The 18,279-nt window shown below is 35.7% G+C and overlaps 1 long non-coding RNA gene across 2 annotated transcripts in view; it reads left to right on the plus strand.

The window, feature by feature from the left end:
* The window catches only part of LOC142035460 (uncharacterized), a 47,700-nt gene extending 31,134 nt beyond the window's left edge, over positions 1 to 16,566 (plus strand). For both annotated transcript variants that reach the window (XR_012651891.1, XR_012651890.1), the window contains 2 exons: positions 15,564 to 15,655; positions 16,115 to 16,566. This is a non-coding gene — a long non-coding RNA (uncharacterized LOC142035460). The remainder of the gene's footprint in view (positions 1 to 15,563; positions 15,656 to 16,114) is intronic.
* The last annotated feature ends 1,713 nt before the right edge of the window (positions 16,567 to 18,279 follow it).

Here is an 18,279-nt window from a genome sequence, read left to right on the forward strand (position 1 = left end):
ATAGTGCAGACTGTATGATATCACTAAAATATTTTTAATCACTGGTGGCAAGCTTCAGGGCAAAACTAGTGGCTACAGCAATTTCTTGAAATAAGAGACACACCAGAGTTTAAGCTGTCCAGTGTTTTAGTTAATGCTGCTTTCAGCTCCTCCTAGGTTTCACTAGTTGTCTGGGAGGCGTTTCTCTTCCCATGACACTTAATGCTTTATGAGGAGAAATGTGTGACATGCATCAAGAAGAACAATTGATTTTGTAACTGAAGTCATAAAACATGTCCTAGGCTTCAATGAGTTACAAGGAGCAGTTGAGAAGTTGCCATCAGTGTCAGTACATCAGAGTCTGATCTTGTTTACACAAGTCTAATCACAGTTATGCCTATGTGAACTATGTGAAATTACTCTGATATTACCCTGCTTTTACTGAGATCTGGGTCCTATGGCTTTTTTCTATCAGTGCATGGTGTCCTTGAGTAAGGGTATGCTTCTCTGTTAGTGCAGTTCAGCTAAATGCTGCAATAGCAGAGGGCAAACTATTTTTAGTTAATGTGATTTTTAAAAAATAAGTTTCACGGCTCAGTAAAAACAGTGCACAGGCTAGATGTAACCAAGGAAAATGCAGGACTTAGCCTTCCCTCTTTGCATTGCAGTTCTCCTTTCTATTCTCTTTTTATCATGAGAAAATCTATGTATCCAACAGCCATGAAGTCTATGCTGTGGGTAGGAAATATTGATGTTTGGACTGGAAGGAAATGTTGTACACTCTGACCAGTAATGAATGGAAGAGCAGAACCTGACTGCTCACCTGAATGGCATCTGCCAGTCAGTCTGGATGTAATGCCTTATGCCACATTAGCACAGAGCTGTTTGGGGAATGACAGAAGTGTGTTTTTTTTCTGTCAGAATAGTGGTATAACCAGTGATTCCCGGGCCAACAGTGTGGGAAGAATAACTGGAGTAAACTGCCAGAGGAAATACATGAAAAAAGAACTTTATGTTACTGTGTTTTGGAAATTAGCTGTATTCTCAGAGTATGTTTTGGGGTTTATTTTTAAAGAACTAGAGAGAAAAAAACTTGAACTTAAAGGCTAATTGATAAATTGGTCTCTGCTTTCCTCAGGAGCCAGCAAAATTGATGTGTCTCTTGCTACTTCTATAGAATGTAGCAGTAGCTCCAGATTGCTATAAACAAATTATTCAGTCCTGAATTAAGGGATTGCTTACTTACCATTTCAGTTACAATTAAAGCAAGAGGGAAATACAATGCATACAGGAATAGTGGCAGGATTTCAAGTTCCTTAAACATCCTGGGTTTACTTTCCATCCATTCTGGAACATCTAAATCAGTGAAAAGTTCTGCTTAAGAAGAGATCTTATGGTCCTTTCAGTAGAGAAGATTCTGGGTTTTGCTATACAGTCATTGAGTGTTAATGTAATAGTTAAAATGAATACATTAAATGAGCATGGTCAAACCATTGTATGTGGCTTTATACATTCAACTATTTAGTCTATCAATTAAAAATTAATTGATTTTGTTTTTAATTGCAGGGCACTTAGCATACTTGTCTTTTCCGAGTAATTTGCTAGTCAGGTACCTTCTTTCTGACTATAGTTAATTCAGTAGATTTCAATACAAGTGGATTACTTCAGAAGTAGAAAGACATGTTCCCCCTCAGAGCATTTTTCTGCAGAAACTAAATGTTGGCTTCTATTCTGGAAAGCCTGTGACTGCCAAAACCATACATGGATTTGAATTTCTCACCTCACCAAACTAAGACTGTCTGGAAAATGGAACAGCATCTGCAGGTGCCTTTCACAAGACTGTCTTTGGAAACTTGACTTAAAATTAATCTCTCCATGCCTGATTTTCTTGGACAAAATCAAGATGCCAGAAATTACAAGCATAAAAGTTACAGTATGGTGTTTTTGGTTTGGTTTTTTAATTGTAAAACTCCAAGGCCAGATTAATTCTGCTTTTCTCAAATATATAGAAATGCTTATGTCTGGTTGACAAAAACATTGGTGTTTTTTAAATCCAAACTTCCATATGCAACCACTATGATTTTAAAACCTTTTCAACTCATTGTCAAATAAAATGGGAAGGTTACGTCACATTTGATTCTGAAATAAACAATTTTAAAGCTGACATCATCATCAGAGTAGTGGGTAATATAACATCCATTGACTATCTAGTTTCTGCTCTGGACCCTTCCTTTGAGACATCTGTATGCAGATAGACTTTGCTGTGAACAGGATTTGAGAGAGGCTAGTCTGAGGTAGAAGTGTATATTTGTTTCATTTTGCTATGTGATACTACTTTATCAATGTGGTGAAAAAGCCTTTTTGGATTTTGTCACTATTGTGACATTTTGTCATTAGTAGAGTATCTTTTTCAGAAGCAGCAGTATTAGCTGTATCTCCTTAGAAATACAGAGACTTGTGGGGGACTGTCACAAGTTTCCCTCTGTGGTTAGATTCCTGGCTTTTTCATCAGATATCCCGATTATAGCACCTGTTCCAGAATTGGTGCGTGAAAGCTGGTTCACATATTTTTATGTGCTACTTCAGTGCAACCTCTGCAAGGTGTATGACTAGGCATAATCAATACAGAATTTCATTATAATGTTTCCATAGTTTCAAATTTAAAATGTGGTTTAACATTACTCTTAATTGAGTGTAACATTGAGCAGACATTATCATGTTTCACTTGTGGATTCCTTGCCTTTGCACTGAGTCTACTGATCACGTGCCTTTGAGGTGAATCTGTTCAGTTTGTAGATTGTTAGAAAACTATTAATTTTATTTGTGGATTTCTATCAGGTCTGTGAGCTGAACCAACTCACCTTGTTGGCTGCATGATGATTAATTAGATCCAGTGCAAGAAAAACAGTGGGAGAGCAAGGCCAGGGATAAGTAAACTGAAATTCCATTTTTTTGGAAGAAACCTCAATTATCCTAGATTAGTGGTAATACAAAACTGTACTCAAAGATATTATGTGTGTCGTTCCCCCCCCCCCCCCAGGTAATTGTGCAGTCCAGCATGGCTACTCATGCTGATTTGTCATTATTCCCCTTTCAAAATCAAGAACATCAACGTGCAGGTAATCTTCCTATTTAATATAAATGGAAAAAACCCTTCTCTCTGTTTTGCAGGGAATTTTTGGTCAATCAGGCTCTAACAAAGAAGGTCAAGCATTCTATAAGTCAAGCATTCTATAAACAGTATTGCTAGTGTCTGATTTATAATAGTGTGGGATGCAGTTCTATAATTAATGTAAAAAAATGTAACCTTGTGTTGTAGGCTCATTGTATATGGGGTTATAATATAATCATTTATGTTTGCATGTCTGACCAAATCTTTCTCTTAATCTGTTTCTGGGAATCTGGTAGGAAGCTGATGTGAGATTTTTAATACTATTTATTATGACAAATAGTTGAAACTTGGAATGCGAACTGAGTTCCATTGTCACTTGTAATCTGTTCAGGAACCTGTAACAACAGTTTTAACAGTTACTGATGATGCTGATCTAGCTGAGCTCACACAGAATACTACTGTTATTAGAATGAATAATAACTGTAGCAGATAACGTATGATTCCTGAACCATTAACTATAGTATATTGGAACTTACTGCAAGTACCCAAATGAATGGTGACCACATATTTCTTAAGATTTACAGAAGATCCAGTACTAATGATAATCCCAAGCATATTATTCCAATATGCTTGGGATCTTGGGAAAATGAAATATTTTTCCTTATGTTCTACATTACTACATTTAAAAAAAAAACCTTTCAAATGACTTGAAAATGCAAGTTAATAGTAGGTGCTGTAACTGTTATATTGATGCTGTGAACCAGTGATGTCCCAAAATAATCCTCCCATAAATCACTGTCAAATATTGTGTGTAGGTTCTATTCTCTACCTTAATCTGTAAGCTCAAGATAAATAGTATCTATTTCAGTGAATATGTCCCTTTTTATTGTACTTCACATACCAGCTAGGTTTCAGCAAGGTTGATGTTGAGGAAATGCTTCTACCAGGTGATAAGGCAGATGAAGCCTTTATTCTGGGTGAAAAAAAAAAGGGGGGGGAGAGATTTGGATGCATTTCTGGTTAATGTAATCTCTAAATTACCCTGGATCCAGAGAATATATTGCTTTTTACATTATTCACACTTCAGGGCGTTTACCACTCAATACAGTTAATTTTGGAATATAATTCCAAAGGACTGAAAAATTGTAAGTTTTGCCTCTAGTTTTGATTGTAACCATAAAAGATACCATACATTGCAAAATCTAAAATAATTTTTGTTTCATATGTTCTAAGAATGTAATTCTGTCCTGGCAGCCCTTATATGACCTTTTCCAAAATTTGAGCAGTTGTTTGGGAAAGAAGTTAACAAATATGGTAAGCCTCCAGACACATAGTGACTTGCCAGTCCAACTGAATCCTTCTCTACTGTGATGGGTTGACCCTGGCTGGATGCCAGGTGCCCACCAAAGCCATTCTATCACTCCCCCTCCTCAGCTGGACAGGGGAGAGAAAAATATAACAAAGAGCTTGTGGGTCAAGATAAGGACAGGAGAGATCATTCACTAATTACCATCACGGGCAAAACAGACTCAGTTTGAGGAAAATTAGCTCAATTTATTACAAATCAACCAGAGTAAGGTAATGAGAAATAAAACCAAATCTCAAAACACCTTCCCTCCACCCCTCCCTTCTTCCTGGGCACAACTTCACTCCCGGATTTCTCTACCAACCCCCCCCAACGGCACAGGGGGATGGGGATGGGGTTTACGGACATCACACGTTATTTTCTGCCACTTCATCCTCCTCAGGGGGAGGGCTCATCACACTCTTCCCCTGCTCCAGCGTGGGGTCCCTCCCACAGGAGACAGTCCTCCACGAACTTCTCCAACGTGGGCCATTCCCACGGGCTGCAGTTCTTCATGAACTGCTCCAGCATGGGTCCTTTCCACAGTGTGCAGTCCTTCAGGAGCACGCTGCTCCAGCGTGGGTCCCCCACGGGGTCACAAGTCCTGACAGAAAACCTGCTCCGTGGGCTCCTCTCTCCACAGATCCGCAGGTCCTGCCAGGAGCCTGCTCCAGCGCAGGGTTCCCTTGGGGTCACAGCCTCCTTTGGGCACCCAACTGTTCCAGCGTGGGGTCCTCCACAGGCTGCAGGTGGATATCTGCTCCACCGTGGACCTCCCTGGGCTGCAGGGGGACAGCCTGCCTCACCAGGGTCTTCCCCATGGGCTGCAGGGGAATCTCCGCTCCGGCGCCTGGAGCATCTCCTGCCCCTCCTTCACTGACCTGGGGGTCTGCAGGGTTTTTTTCTCTTATGTGTTCTTACTCCTCTCTCCGGCTGCCGTTTCTCCCTGTCCCAACTTTTTTCCTTCTTAAAAATGTTATCACAGAGGCGTTACCACTATCGCTGATTGGCTCGGCCTTGGCTGGCGGCGGGTCCGTCTCAGAGCCGACTGGTATGGGCTCTGTCGGATACAGGGGAAGCTTCCAGCAGCTTCTCACAGAACCCACCCCTGTAACCCCCCCCGCTACCAAAACCTTGCCACACAAAACCAATACATCTACTAAGTTGGCACATGCCACTGCTTTTTCCCAGTGCAGAGGTTTACAATACTGTATCACTTCCACCACAAAATCACGTAAAGGAACAAAGGTTTTCTGACCATACTCCATACACTTTGAATTACTCTTGCAGTCTCACATTCTGGAGCTGTTCTGTGATAACCGAGCTTCCAAATACCAAGCTCCATGGGAGACTTATTATTCCATTTTGCTCCTTCTGGGGATCCAAACAATAAAATTACCTTCCAAATTAGAGTTATAGAATCATCCTAGCAATCTCCTTGGGCTCCATCTTAGCCCAAACATGCTGATGAATCAGAAATGTGCTCTGGTATTTTTCCAGTTTTTGATTTTTCACTGACCTAGAAATTCCATGTGTATGCTCAAATTTCTTGTAGTTTTTCTTTGACACAAAAACCATTGGCATTTTCAGACTGTTTCTTATAGTGAAAATGTACTATGAGTATTGTCCTTGATCTCCTTTCTGGATGATCCAAGCTTGTTTCTTCTACAGATTATCTGATTTTGTTGCAACTGTGAAACATGCACTAAACCTGCTCATTCAGTGAATATGCCAGAGAATTGCATTTCCTTGTTGGGTTGCATTGCTTCAGTCTGTGTAGCACATATAAACTAACTTCCCTTCATCATTTTAACCCTTGCCAAGTCGAGTCCATTATGATTTTTTGATGCACCTCATAATCAGGAATTGATTCACTTCCTCTTTCCATCTGTAAAAGAGAAGTCCTCTGCAAGCAACACTGACTTTGGGAATAGGTGACAGTAGAATTTTTGCAGTGTCAGCAAGTATTTTCCTCATTCTTTGTAGGATCTGTAAGACTGCACAGTAGGTTTACACCTGCTATAACTTTATTAATTGCCATTCTATTACATAAAACTGCTATCATTTTCCTAACAGACAGTATGATGGTGGTGTTGGTTTGGGTAGCTTAATATTTGAGGAAAGGTTTTTCAGAGAGGCTGGATTGGGGATTTTTGCACTTTGCAATCTGAGCCACTTACTGATGGGCTGGAGTTGTAGCTTCACTTTTTATGGCTTTCATAGAATCATATAGGTTGGAAAAGACCCTTAAGATCATCGAGTCCAACCATTAACCTAACACTACCAAGTCCACCAAGACTTTGCAACACTTTTGCAACATCTCTGCATTAGAACTGTGATTTGATTTTTACAGCTAGCTCATAGTACCTGGCTTATACACACTGTGAATGTAGGAGACCACTCTTGAATAGCTGAGTTCCTATTAAGCAGAAGTGGATTTTCACTGGTTTGAAATAAATAATATTTAAATGTTGTGAAGAAGCTACACTCTCTGGTGGAGACCTAAAATGTCAAATTTATGCCTCAGATGAATTATTAAATCTGTACTGCTAGCCATTGGAAAGCTATAGTTTCAAGGAAAACAGGGAAAGTATGAATAAGCAAATTCAAAAAACACACTTTTTTTTTAAAAAAGAAATTATCACCCCATATTGTTTTCCTTTCATTTTCCTACTCCCTACAAGACTCTGCTGACCACTACAAGTCAATTTACTTCTGGTTTCTCCATCTGTTAAAAGATAAAACAGCTTTTCTTCTGCAAGCCAACCATATAACCAATAATTAACTTTTTTGCTTTTTTTGTTTGTTTGTTTGCTTTCTTCCCTTTCTAGTCCAAAAAGCCTGATGTTCATTTTTCTTAACTCAGCAAGCAGAGGTCTGAGTGTCTCAAAAACACTAGTGTTTGCAAATGAACAGGTGCATCTTTGTAAAAATCTTCATGCATGCAGGGATGTATTTAACATGATCCTCTCATTTAATTCAAGATTAGAGCCCTTTTACATAGAGGAAAGTCAGAGAACTATTAAACAGCTATTAAACTTCTCTGTCTATGCCCTTTGCTCTTTGTGGTAGTTTATGGTACTCTGATAAATATTGAAGTAGGAAAACATTCACTCATAGCTTAATGGACAAGAAAGTCAGAGATCCTTATGATTGAACAGATTAACAAAAGTGCGGTAAGGTGGTTCATATGTAGAACAAACTGTTTGATCATCAATGATATTCTCTTTTTGAGGGACTAATTCTGACTTAAAAATTCCAAAGCCCTCAATTGCAACTACAGGGCCTTCACTGTATTGGCCATCTCTCTGTGTGCTAATAATAACCAGGAGTGCTCAGAGTGGGGCTGAAATTCTAGTTTGCTCAGCAAGAATTATAGAGCTGATTGAAAATTACTGAAAATGGGCTAATTAGAAAATTTCAGTAGGACTAAAGGAAACATTTAATTTATGCACATATTATTAAAATGTTCTTCTGATTGTGGTCAGATTTAATCATAGGCTTACATGTGCTGAAAATCCATGGCCTGGAAATCATACCATTCTTTAAAATACTAATGCTGTGTTTAGATGATATCATCTAAGAATGGTAACTCTTAGGAATGACAGATTCTCAGCCTTCTCTCCTAGTGATCTCAGAACCTCATTGCACTCAGCAAATTGAAGAGAAAATAGTTACAGTTAAATTCCTTCCTAAGCATTGTATACTTTTTCTATAACAATAACAAATAACATAACTGGAAAATGGGATACATTTTCTTCAAAGAGTTTTAGGAATATTTCTACTGATAAATACATAGCAAGTCATCTGGAACAAGGCAAAATTTCCAAGGGAGTCTTTATTCCCTCCCTTTTGCAATAGATGCTGTTTAATTTGCATCTTTCTTTTCTTCTAATAGATCAAGCTGTTAATTGATCAGAATGTAACCCAGTATCATAGCAGAGATCTTTTATAAGCATATCCTCTAAGCCAAAATAGCTTTCAGTTACATGACATTGTTTACTATACATTCTGGAATATTGAATTTAACACAGACAAAAGAACAGGTAAAAGCAGCTATGTGTAGCCTTCTTATTTGGAATATACTTATTAATGAGTAATTCAATTAATCATTATCAAGTTTATTTACTATTTTCCCATTTGGTACCACATAATCACCTATATGAGTTATTGCAAAGCGTGAGAGAAGGTAATTTTTTCATTCATATCTCAAAGAGAAGGAGCTGCTATGTTGCATCAACTTTTGGGAGTCAAGAAATCGATGACTAGCAAGGACATTTCAAGTCACACTTGCAAGTGGTTATTCCCTCTTGCTACAGTGAGTAAAAGGGGAAAATTGTATGGAGTGATAGGAAATGACTACAGTAGGTAAGAGCATAGGATAGGGCTCTTGGATTCTAATTTAGAACAGTGACACTTCTGACTGGCTTGTGCATGCTTTTCATTTAGCTCTGGTATAATAGATACATTGGGGTCCTACAACATACATCAGCTCTATGCTGCACATTCACTTATTCCCTTTTCCCCATGTTTCCTTAGCATCAGCCCCAGTTACTGCTGGGCCGGTGAAAGAAAAGTCTGAGCAGTACAACAGTGAAAAAGAGATTACCTTGCAGGATAAAATAAATTTTGTTCACTCATATTTCAACTGGAGCACCTACTGCAACTTACTTTCCAACTATTTCTGGTATACATTGGACTCTGTAGTTTTGTGAAGCTTTTGTTAAGCAATTAAATCAACCTAGAAATAATATGGCTCAGTCAGGTTCTCTTTGCATGGTCTATGAAGTGTGTGAATTAATACAATCATGTCTATGAAATTCTAGAGTGTTTTTGTTCTGTTAGTATTATAAGCTAGTTCCTATTGATTTAATAACAGAAAGTGAATACTTAGTATTCACTTACAGTATTACAAAGTGCTTTACAAAAGTAATTAATTTAGACTGCATTAGTTAAATATTTTTAACACAGACTGAACGATTCTTTAGACACAACATGGTCCAAAATATTTTTGGTTTCCATAGTACAATATTTGTACTAATGTAGTTCAGCATGAATGTAAACACCATGTTTGTTTTCAGCCCATTCCTTGCTGCTGCAAGCATGCATTTGCCTAATCATACATTTTTGGTTTAAATGAAGTCTACTTATTAAATGCAGAATATGTTTCAAGATCAATATTACAAGCAATAACTGAAACATAAATAACGTGATCTAATGCAGCTCCAGCATAATTTTCATGTCTAAGATGCAGAATTTAGTTGATACTACATGTATAGGCTTCCCCCCTGCCCAATTCAGCTAGAACTGAGAGAATGGCCATGCTGGATGAGATCTGGAGACCATCAAGTGGAGCATCCAGTTCCCAGGAGATGCCAGCCACAGATGCTTTAGTAGAGCATTCAACATAATAATTAGGACAATCTGCTTGTTTTCCCCTAATGCCTAATAAGTAGCAATTGTCTTTGGTCTCAAAGGAACCAATGTTTAGATCCACTTCTTACATCCACGCTAACTCTTCTTTTCTTTGTCCACACTACTGTAACTCAACATTCCTGTAATTTCTACAAATTCTAATTCTTTTTGAATAGTCCTGTGTTTAATGGCAATGCTTCTTAAAGCCTGTTTCTGTGTTGTACTATTACCTTTCATCAGCCGGCAATTAGCTTGCTTCCAGTTTTGAGTGCTGTCTCGTTCTTACCTTGTGAGATGAAGAGAACAGAAGTTTAATCTACATTCATTGTTTCTACGTCTTAGTGTCTCCTTTGTGATTTTTTCTTTTTAAAAATAAACAGTCCCAGCATTTTTAGTATCCCACTCCTTGGTTACCTGTTAAGTTTCTTGCCCTTTTTTTTTTTTTGAGATCAAGTGACTAATAATGAATAAGTTTAATGGAAGTAAACATTGCCATTTTTTAGACATCTTTCTGAATTTATAATGTTGGTTTCCCAGAGAGTCAGAGGGTTATACTGAATATGCAAATTAGATGCTCAGGATCCATTGTGCTAATAGGGGAGAGAATAATGATTTCTTTAATGGCACATAAATATATTCCCAGATTACTCTTTACCCACTTCCCTTTGATTTTTGGATTGCAGCCACATCTTTTCCAAGGGACTTTATTTAGGCATCTATGGTGAAGCCCAGTTAAGTAGCAGGAACATCATATCATGCTATAGGTTTTTGTAAGGACGATAATAAATAACTTTTTGTTTTTTTAACATATATTTGTTGCAAACATGACTTGATTTTCTTATTAAATAAGAGAATTTTCTTTTTGCCTAAACATTCCTGTGCAAATGGTACTGGAGGCTGTTTCTACTACATAGAGCATATTTACTAACATTTTGAATGAGAACATTTAAATTAAATGTTCTTTTCTTATTACACTATTTTAACTGAATGTTATTACAATTTATACAAAGTCACATACCTCTTTGAATTATGGGAACCCCTTGATTTCAACAGCAAGGTGTCACATATCCTGTTTATGCCACTGTCATAGTAAAAATATTCTGGATTTTTTAATTTGCTCAGTTAACATACATCAATCATCCCTGCTAATGAGCATCGTTTCTTTCACACAAGAGATTCATTAAAACTTAAAAATTAATTGCCCATGACCCAGAATGATACTGTGTCTCAGCTGGCATGATAAACACTATGGTTTGCAAACTGTATTTTCTTTTTTTAACCTTTGTAACATCAACTGTTATTGATTAAAACAGGCTAGCACTGCCAACTATCGTATAGTGTAGTGCAACAGCAGAGGATTATCAGGAACATCGTTAGTCCCCAGCAACCAAACACACAAGCATATAAATTTATACCACTGTCTCTTAAAACACAGTTAATTTGTTCATATTTTCCTAAGAGCAATTAACAGCAGACAGGAGTTTTAATGAAATAAGCTGGTGATTCCCACAGGGACTATTTGTAATGAACATTACTGAGTAGCAACAGCTTCAAAGCATTTACGATAAGACATGATTAATAACAAAGCTGTTAAGCTACACATTAGGTAAAATACAGACCCTAATTAAGGGATATTCCTAATTAAGTAATCATATTCATTGGTATATTCCCTGCCTAAGTATATTTTTGGGTAGGTTGGTTGCTTATTTAGGGGGTGGTGGGACTTACCTTTCAATTTTTTTCCTGCAGGATCAATGGAATTCATGTCACTTCTTGCACAAAAGTAATTTTCAACAATGTAATGGTCTAGTGAAGTGGGATTGTATTGAAACATTTAGAAATTTCAGTTAGAGTGTCTATTTATGTCAGTTACTTGGAGCTGTACAAATGAGTTCTTAAGGGAATTAATTAATTTTCTGTTAGGGTTAAACAGCACTGTTAAACATGGGAGCTTGTTATAAAATCTGCCAAAAGTTTAATAATCAGAGTCTTAATTTCTGCATGACTGAGTACTGAATCAAACACACTCATTTAAAAAAAATGAACTGATAATTATAGTTTTATCAAATACAGAATTTATGATTTTAGTTTTGCTGTGTGTAACACTTTATTCCAGGTTTCTTTGAGTTAAATAAAACCCTTGAGATGACAGCCTAGTATTTTTCACTATTTAGACATCTAGTATGTTTAGATTTCGAAGAGTAATATGTAATGTAAATCATGTTATTTTGCACAAGCAAAAACAACTGCACTGGCAGCTGTTATAAAAGTGAGGTTAAAAAATCTTCAGGAGCTCTTTAGGTGAAATAATTATCCAAAAAATGAGAATCATATTTAAGAAACTTATGCCAGAAAGCGAGATTTTTCCAAGCACCTAAGTGATTTAGAAGCAAGAACACCACTTGAAATCAATGACATTCATGCTTCTAAGGAATGTAAGTACTTAAGAAAAATCCATGACATGATGAAATAAATGCCTGGATTTTTAAAAATGCAGTATCATTGTTCTACAGAACTCTTGGATATTCTATAAATTGTATCGTGATATAATTTCATAATTATTGGTATCACTGCACTCAAGTTAGTATTTGACTTGGCTTGCTTTAAAATATCGATGCAATTAAAATTCTCTTACTTATGTTTCAGTAACCTCAGTTGTGAATGTCAGCCTTTTGATTGAGGGTGCCTTGATGTTTTAGCAGATCACTTGCAATGCTGTTCACAGCACAGTGTCTTTAATCCGATTCACTTACTCCCTGTAGCAAGTTTTGAAATCAGAAACAGTTGTGCTTATATGTCCTGACTGCATAAACTAAATCTGATGTTTTGATTGCATTGTCTTACTGCAGTCCTTTAAAAGTGTGACACTTTAAGCGAGAAATGTACTGCTTTCGTTATGAAACCCCCCAAATCAACATAATCAAATTGTTATTAACATTTACATAAGGTGACTTTCCAAATCAGAATTAATTCTCTTATTTTGGATTCACAGTTTTTTCTTTATGGAATGCTTAAGCATCACATATACACGAGGAAAGTCAGTTTAATGATAATTGGAATTCTTTCTATTGAATGCATTGCGTATTCACTTGCTTTCAGGACAGGAGTTCTAACACGAGGAAAGTCAGTTTAATGATAATTGGAATTCTTTCTATTGAATGCATTGCGTATTCACTTGCTTTCAGGACAGGAGTTCTAACAGGGACCATTATTCCATGCAGAGACCAAGCAAGGTAGTGCAAATGAAAAGTATAAGTGAAGTAGCATTTGTGCTCTGCACTAGAGTTATAAAGACCAAGTAAATAATTTGGCCAGGATACAATAATACATTGTACTAATGTATGCATACTAATATATGTACTAATACATCACTAGTACAGTGTACTAATAGCCACTGATTTCTAGTGAAATGAACTTAAAGCTATGCATAACTGTACATTTTCCACACTGGTGCTTTTTCCACTGAATTTACTGATTGCTGTGTTTTCTACACTACTTCAGACAATTAAAAAAAAAAAAAAGCTACATTTTATAAAAAGTCATGAGATCATTTATCTTTATAAAACTTTATTGATCCCGATACTGGACCTACGATCTTGGTGATCTGATTTTCTTCGTAGAAAGAAGTACATAATCTTTGTGTTGGTAGACAAGCCCCTAATTTTAGGTCATCGTGTTCCCTCTACTAGGATGGGTTAGATGAAGAAGGGTCCTGAATGCATTAGATGATTTAGTCTATTAATTAACCTTTCAGATGTAGAATAATTTTAAATACCTCTTCAAATTACTCATATGAAGCTTTTCTCTGCTTCCTTAAAGATCCTGTATTTTTATCTCATGATGGTACTTACACACACTAGTCAAATCCCTTCTCAAGCTTTCGTTAAGATAAATATACCAATTTCTCTGTAAGGCACTTTTAAAGACATGATTCTTGTTGAGCTTACCTTGTTTCTAATGTTCTCTGTTGTCTAATAATTGTTTTGCTAAAGCAATCATAAAGAAGATTTTGCTCCTTCCAAATAAATCCAGCTGAATAATTGCTGTTCTCTAGCCTTTAGTTAAGCATTAATTCCAAAGCTGTTACAATAGCTGCTTTAAAAGCACTGTTACACTTTTTTATCATACAACTCAATTTTTATGATGTAAATATTTGTACCTAATGGACAAGATTATAAATTGGGAAAATATATAGTGATTTTGTGAATAGAATTAAAATGTCTTATATGTGAAGGAAAACAGATTATTATTATTATTATTATTATTATTATTATTATTATTATTATTTTAAATACAATGAATCTGAAAATTCATTCTATTTCAGTTTATGCCCTGGTGAATATAGCACCAAAGCAATTCACACTGTCTCTTTCTGTGTCTATTCTATAGGCTACATCTGTTAAGGAAGTAAAGAAAAATTGGTTTCCCATATAAGCAAGTACAGTAGTCATTTTAGTAGAAGACAAAGTATTAGTATTGCAAGATAAACACATATCTGATGTGATGGACTCAAGGGCTCCTTTGAGTTAGGTCTTGGCCACAGAACTCAAACAAGCAATACAGGACTCCGTCTACATTTCCAAAGCAGTGTTAGGGTGCCACAGTCAACAAAACATTCATTCTAGCCTCTTGCGTGGATAGTACAGTGCCAATTACTGTTTCATTAAGCACCAGTCCCTGTAAGCATAAGGACTATTCCAGCTGCAGAAATCCAATGATTTTAGGTATTTCATTGCCATAAAATTAAAACAAATAAAAATCCCCGCAACACTTCCATGCAGTTTGTTGTATACTAGAAATAAAGGACTGTGCTGGAGAGCCTGGGTTAAGCTGTGGACATTAACATTTCTAAATCTAGTAAATCATTTAAAATAGTCATTGTAATGAACCAATGCCAACGTAATTAAGTATAAAGACTCTGCAAATCATACATTAATTCTTCTTTTTAATTTTCAGCATCACTTTATCAAAAGAAACCCTCAGCACATCTGTTGATATATTTTGAACTTGCTATTTATAAAATTTTGGAAAACTACTTGCCTCTGATTGCCCCATTTCCATTATATACATATTCAGATGTGTAATTATAGCAATTCAAAACCAGTCTGTACAGTGCAGTATTAAATACAAGACAGGTTTTAATTAGAAATAGAAATACAGGCATTGCGGGTTTGTAAAATATCTTTTTTGTGTTACTACTTTTTGGAGTGATGATAAAACCTGACTCTTGAAGTTATTTGATTTATACAGAAAACAATGTTTCTGGAAGCAATATGGTAGCATTATTCATAAGAAATGCAACCTACTGTAGATGAATGTTTAGTATCTGAAAATGAAAATGCGATAATTCTTGTAAAAAATGTTTGGGTATTGAAATGTTCTCCACTCATGCTCATGGCACTTGGAAATTGCATTGCCTTTTTTTTTTTTAATTCTTCCAATTTTTTATCAGAATTTATTTCAACAGTTCAAGTTGAGAAAAAAATTATTTAAAAATTAAATTTATTTCTATTTTATAGGATTTAAACCAGAATGATTGTTAGTTCTTCCAAATATTATAACTAAATAAATGCATATATATATATATTGAGTTTAAATAAAACAACAATGAAATTTTGAAGTATAATTACTTTTTTCTTTCTATTTTTTTCTGCTTCTAACAGTAAACACTGATAACCAGTCCTTTTCATTTTCATTTTTCTGTGTATGTAGCTATTCTTTATTTTCTGAATTTTGGAGAAGAAAAATGCAAATAACCAAAGATGGGGAAAAAAGCTATGAAGCTTTGTGACATTTCAAAATCCGTAAGTTTTTGTCTTAGCAGTTTTTGTTGTTGCTGTTGAACTATGTATGTCCCCATGGATGTGCGCATTGGTATGGCTCAGGCTTTTACACTCTTATGCTTAGCCTTAGCTGAGGAAAAGTATGTATGACTATTCCAGAGGAATTAAATTCCCAGTGCTGAATAGAAAGGGAGTTACTGTTTTCTGTAGCTAACTGGGGGAGTATCAGCAGAGAAACCCAGACTGCACATTTGAGGGTGATTTACCATGTGTAAATATTTGACTCAGTTTGGGGATGAATAGAAGAATTTGTTGAATCAAAACAAAAACATGCTTAAGTTCCATTATAAAGGCATTGATTATCAGTGAGAGCATAGGTACTAATTTTTTATTGTATGGAAACAACAGTAAAATTCTTTACTTGTTTTGTGTCAGGAAATTGATGAGAAAATACTCTTTAACAATTGGTATATTTTTCAGGCTCCCTGCACAGAAAACAGTATGTTTCTCATAAAGGAATATATATTTTCTGGATGTCAATTAAATATAGGGGGCTTTGAAGATTGTCCAACAAGCATGGAAAATAAACAGCAAACTGAATCTGAATACCAGATTGAATCACGTTTGAAATGTGAGTGTGCAGTTGCAGGAATTTTTGGAATACCTTTCACTTCAACTTTTGAGAAGGGGCATTTTTGTGAGGTGAGATTTACCAAAACCAACCAAACAAATAAATGTGATTCAAAATAAGTATACCTAGGTTTAGTTAGTTAACCTCCTACATGAGGAAAGAAATCTACAAATATGAACAGAACATTCTTTGCCATAGGGCTGGAGTTCACCTCCCTTATCTTTATTTACCTAAAAAGCAGGTATCTAGTCTAAGCCAGTTAGCCAGCACAGTGCTCCTGGGAAAGGAGATATTGCTCATACAAGGCAAGCATAGGATACAAGAATCACCGTCTTGAAGTGTGTATCTTATTCAGTTGATCACAGAGGTAGCCCAGATGACTAGCCTTTAACAGATACCTAACTTCTGGATGGTTCTTGAATCCCTCTCCAAATATTGAATATATTTTAACCAGACATATTTCTTTTGAACAGAATTGTGTAATTCTTTTGTACAGAATTGCACTAGTGAAATCTACCTTCCTAGCTTGAGGTCATATACATTCAGATAGATAGTTTTAAGATATTTTTATTATATTTCAGAGACACAAAATCAGTTTCTAAAAGATTAGTGCATGTGTTTTCCATGTAATATACAATTACTAAATTATAATGCATTATTATAAAATAACAAGTAGTTTATGTATTGTACATAGATGGTAACACAGCAGGAGAAACTGAATTCATGCCTATTCCTTCATCTGCTTCTTTTAACTATTTTTGTTGTAATAATCCATGTCACTCCTTGATCTGTTTCCATATAATTATATTGAAATTATCTTCCAAATCATTCAGGTTTCTTTTCCAGAAATGTCAGCTGTTCACAGTCTTTTCTGAGGCCAGGTTCTCTTCAGTTCCTGGCCATCTATTGAAGGACTTGGCCAGAACTTCTCAACAGTTAGCCAATACAGATTTTTTTAGGGCGTTGAATTGTTAAACTAATCACTGACCTTAACAGCAAGTCTGAGCCGGACAAGGACTATTGTAAGCATCATTCATGTTCTTTATCCAATATATCACCCTCAAAACTCTTATTGGAAAATAGAATTTTATATCTTTAATCTATTATGTTCAGAATATTAAATTAACATAGTGTAAATATTTCAACATGCAAATATAATGTATTAGGCTTTGCCTGGAAACTATTGAAGATGTTATTGACACTTCTTACTTTATATTAAAATTCCCGCTCATTGTAGATGGAAGAATATACATGCATTTATTGATAATCTAGGCCAATATAGATAGAGTAGATTTTCCTAAGTACATTTCTATTTTTTACTTCTATTGTCTATTCTCTCTTTTTAGATATTTCTATTTATAGAGATATTTTTATTGAAGTGTTATTGTATATTCAGTATTAGTTTTGTCCCAATTTTATATGTGCCCCAGTCTTTCTCCTGTGTCTGACCAGAGGGAATCCATGTTTTCTCTTGCTACCTTAGTAGTTGGTTTTTTGCTTGTCCACATTGCTCTGTGTTAAATTTAATTTGTTCGGCCTGTTGTTCTGTCTATTCATAAAGCTTTATAATTTTTTTTCTGAAATCTTTTAGTCTTCTATAACATCTATTAGCTTAAGGAGCAATTCGTTCTTGACCTGTAATGTTCTGTAGCGTATTAAGCACAAATATTGAGTTTATTCCCAACAGTTTGCAAATACCTTATCCCTTAAATATGTCAATGAATCATGGTTAAATAAACAGATTAAATCATAAAATATTTCAACAGCATGTACTTGGGGTTTTGTTTATTTTCATTTGTTTTTTTCTCTCTCTCTCTCTTCAGTGGTGTCTATGTAATTCATACACATGGAAGTGAAGAACTGTAGTTGTGCTGTGTATGCTCAGAAAAATTACAGCAGAACAAAACTCTCCTAACAGAATATATCTGCTTCTGAAATTTTGGGTTCCAGTGTGACAAAGGAGTGCTTATAACCAAAATAAACATCATCTTGTGCAGAGAGCTTTTCCCTTTAA

The sequence above is a fragment of the Buteo buteo genome, chromosome 10, assembly GCF_964188355.1.
Source record: "Buteo buteo chromosome 10, bButBut1.hap1.1, whole genome shotgun sequence".
Lineage (NCBI taxonomy): Eukaryota > Metazoa > Chordata > Aves > Accipitriformes > Accipitridae > Buteo > Buteo buteo.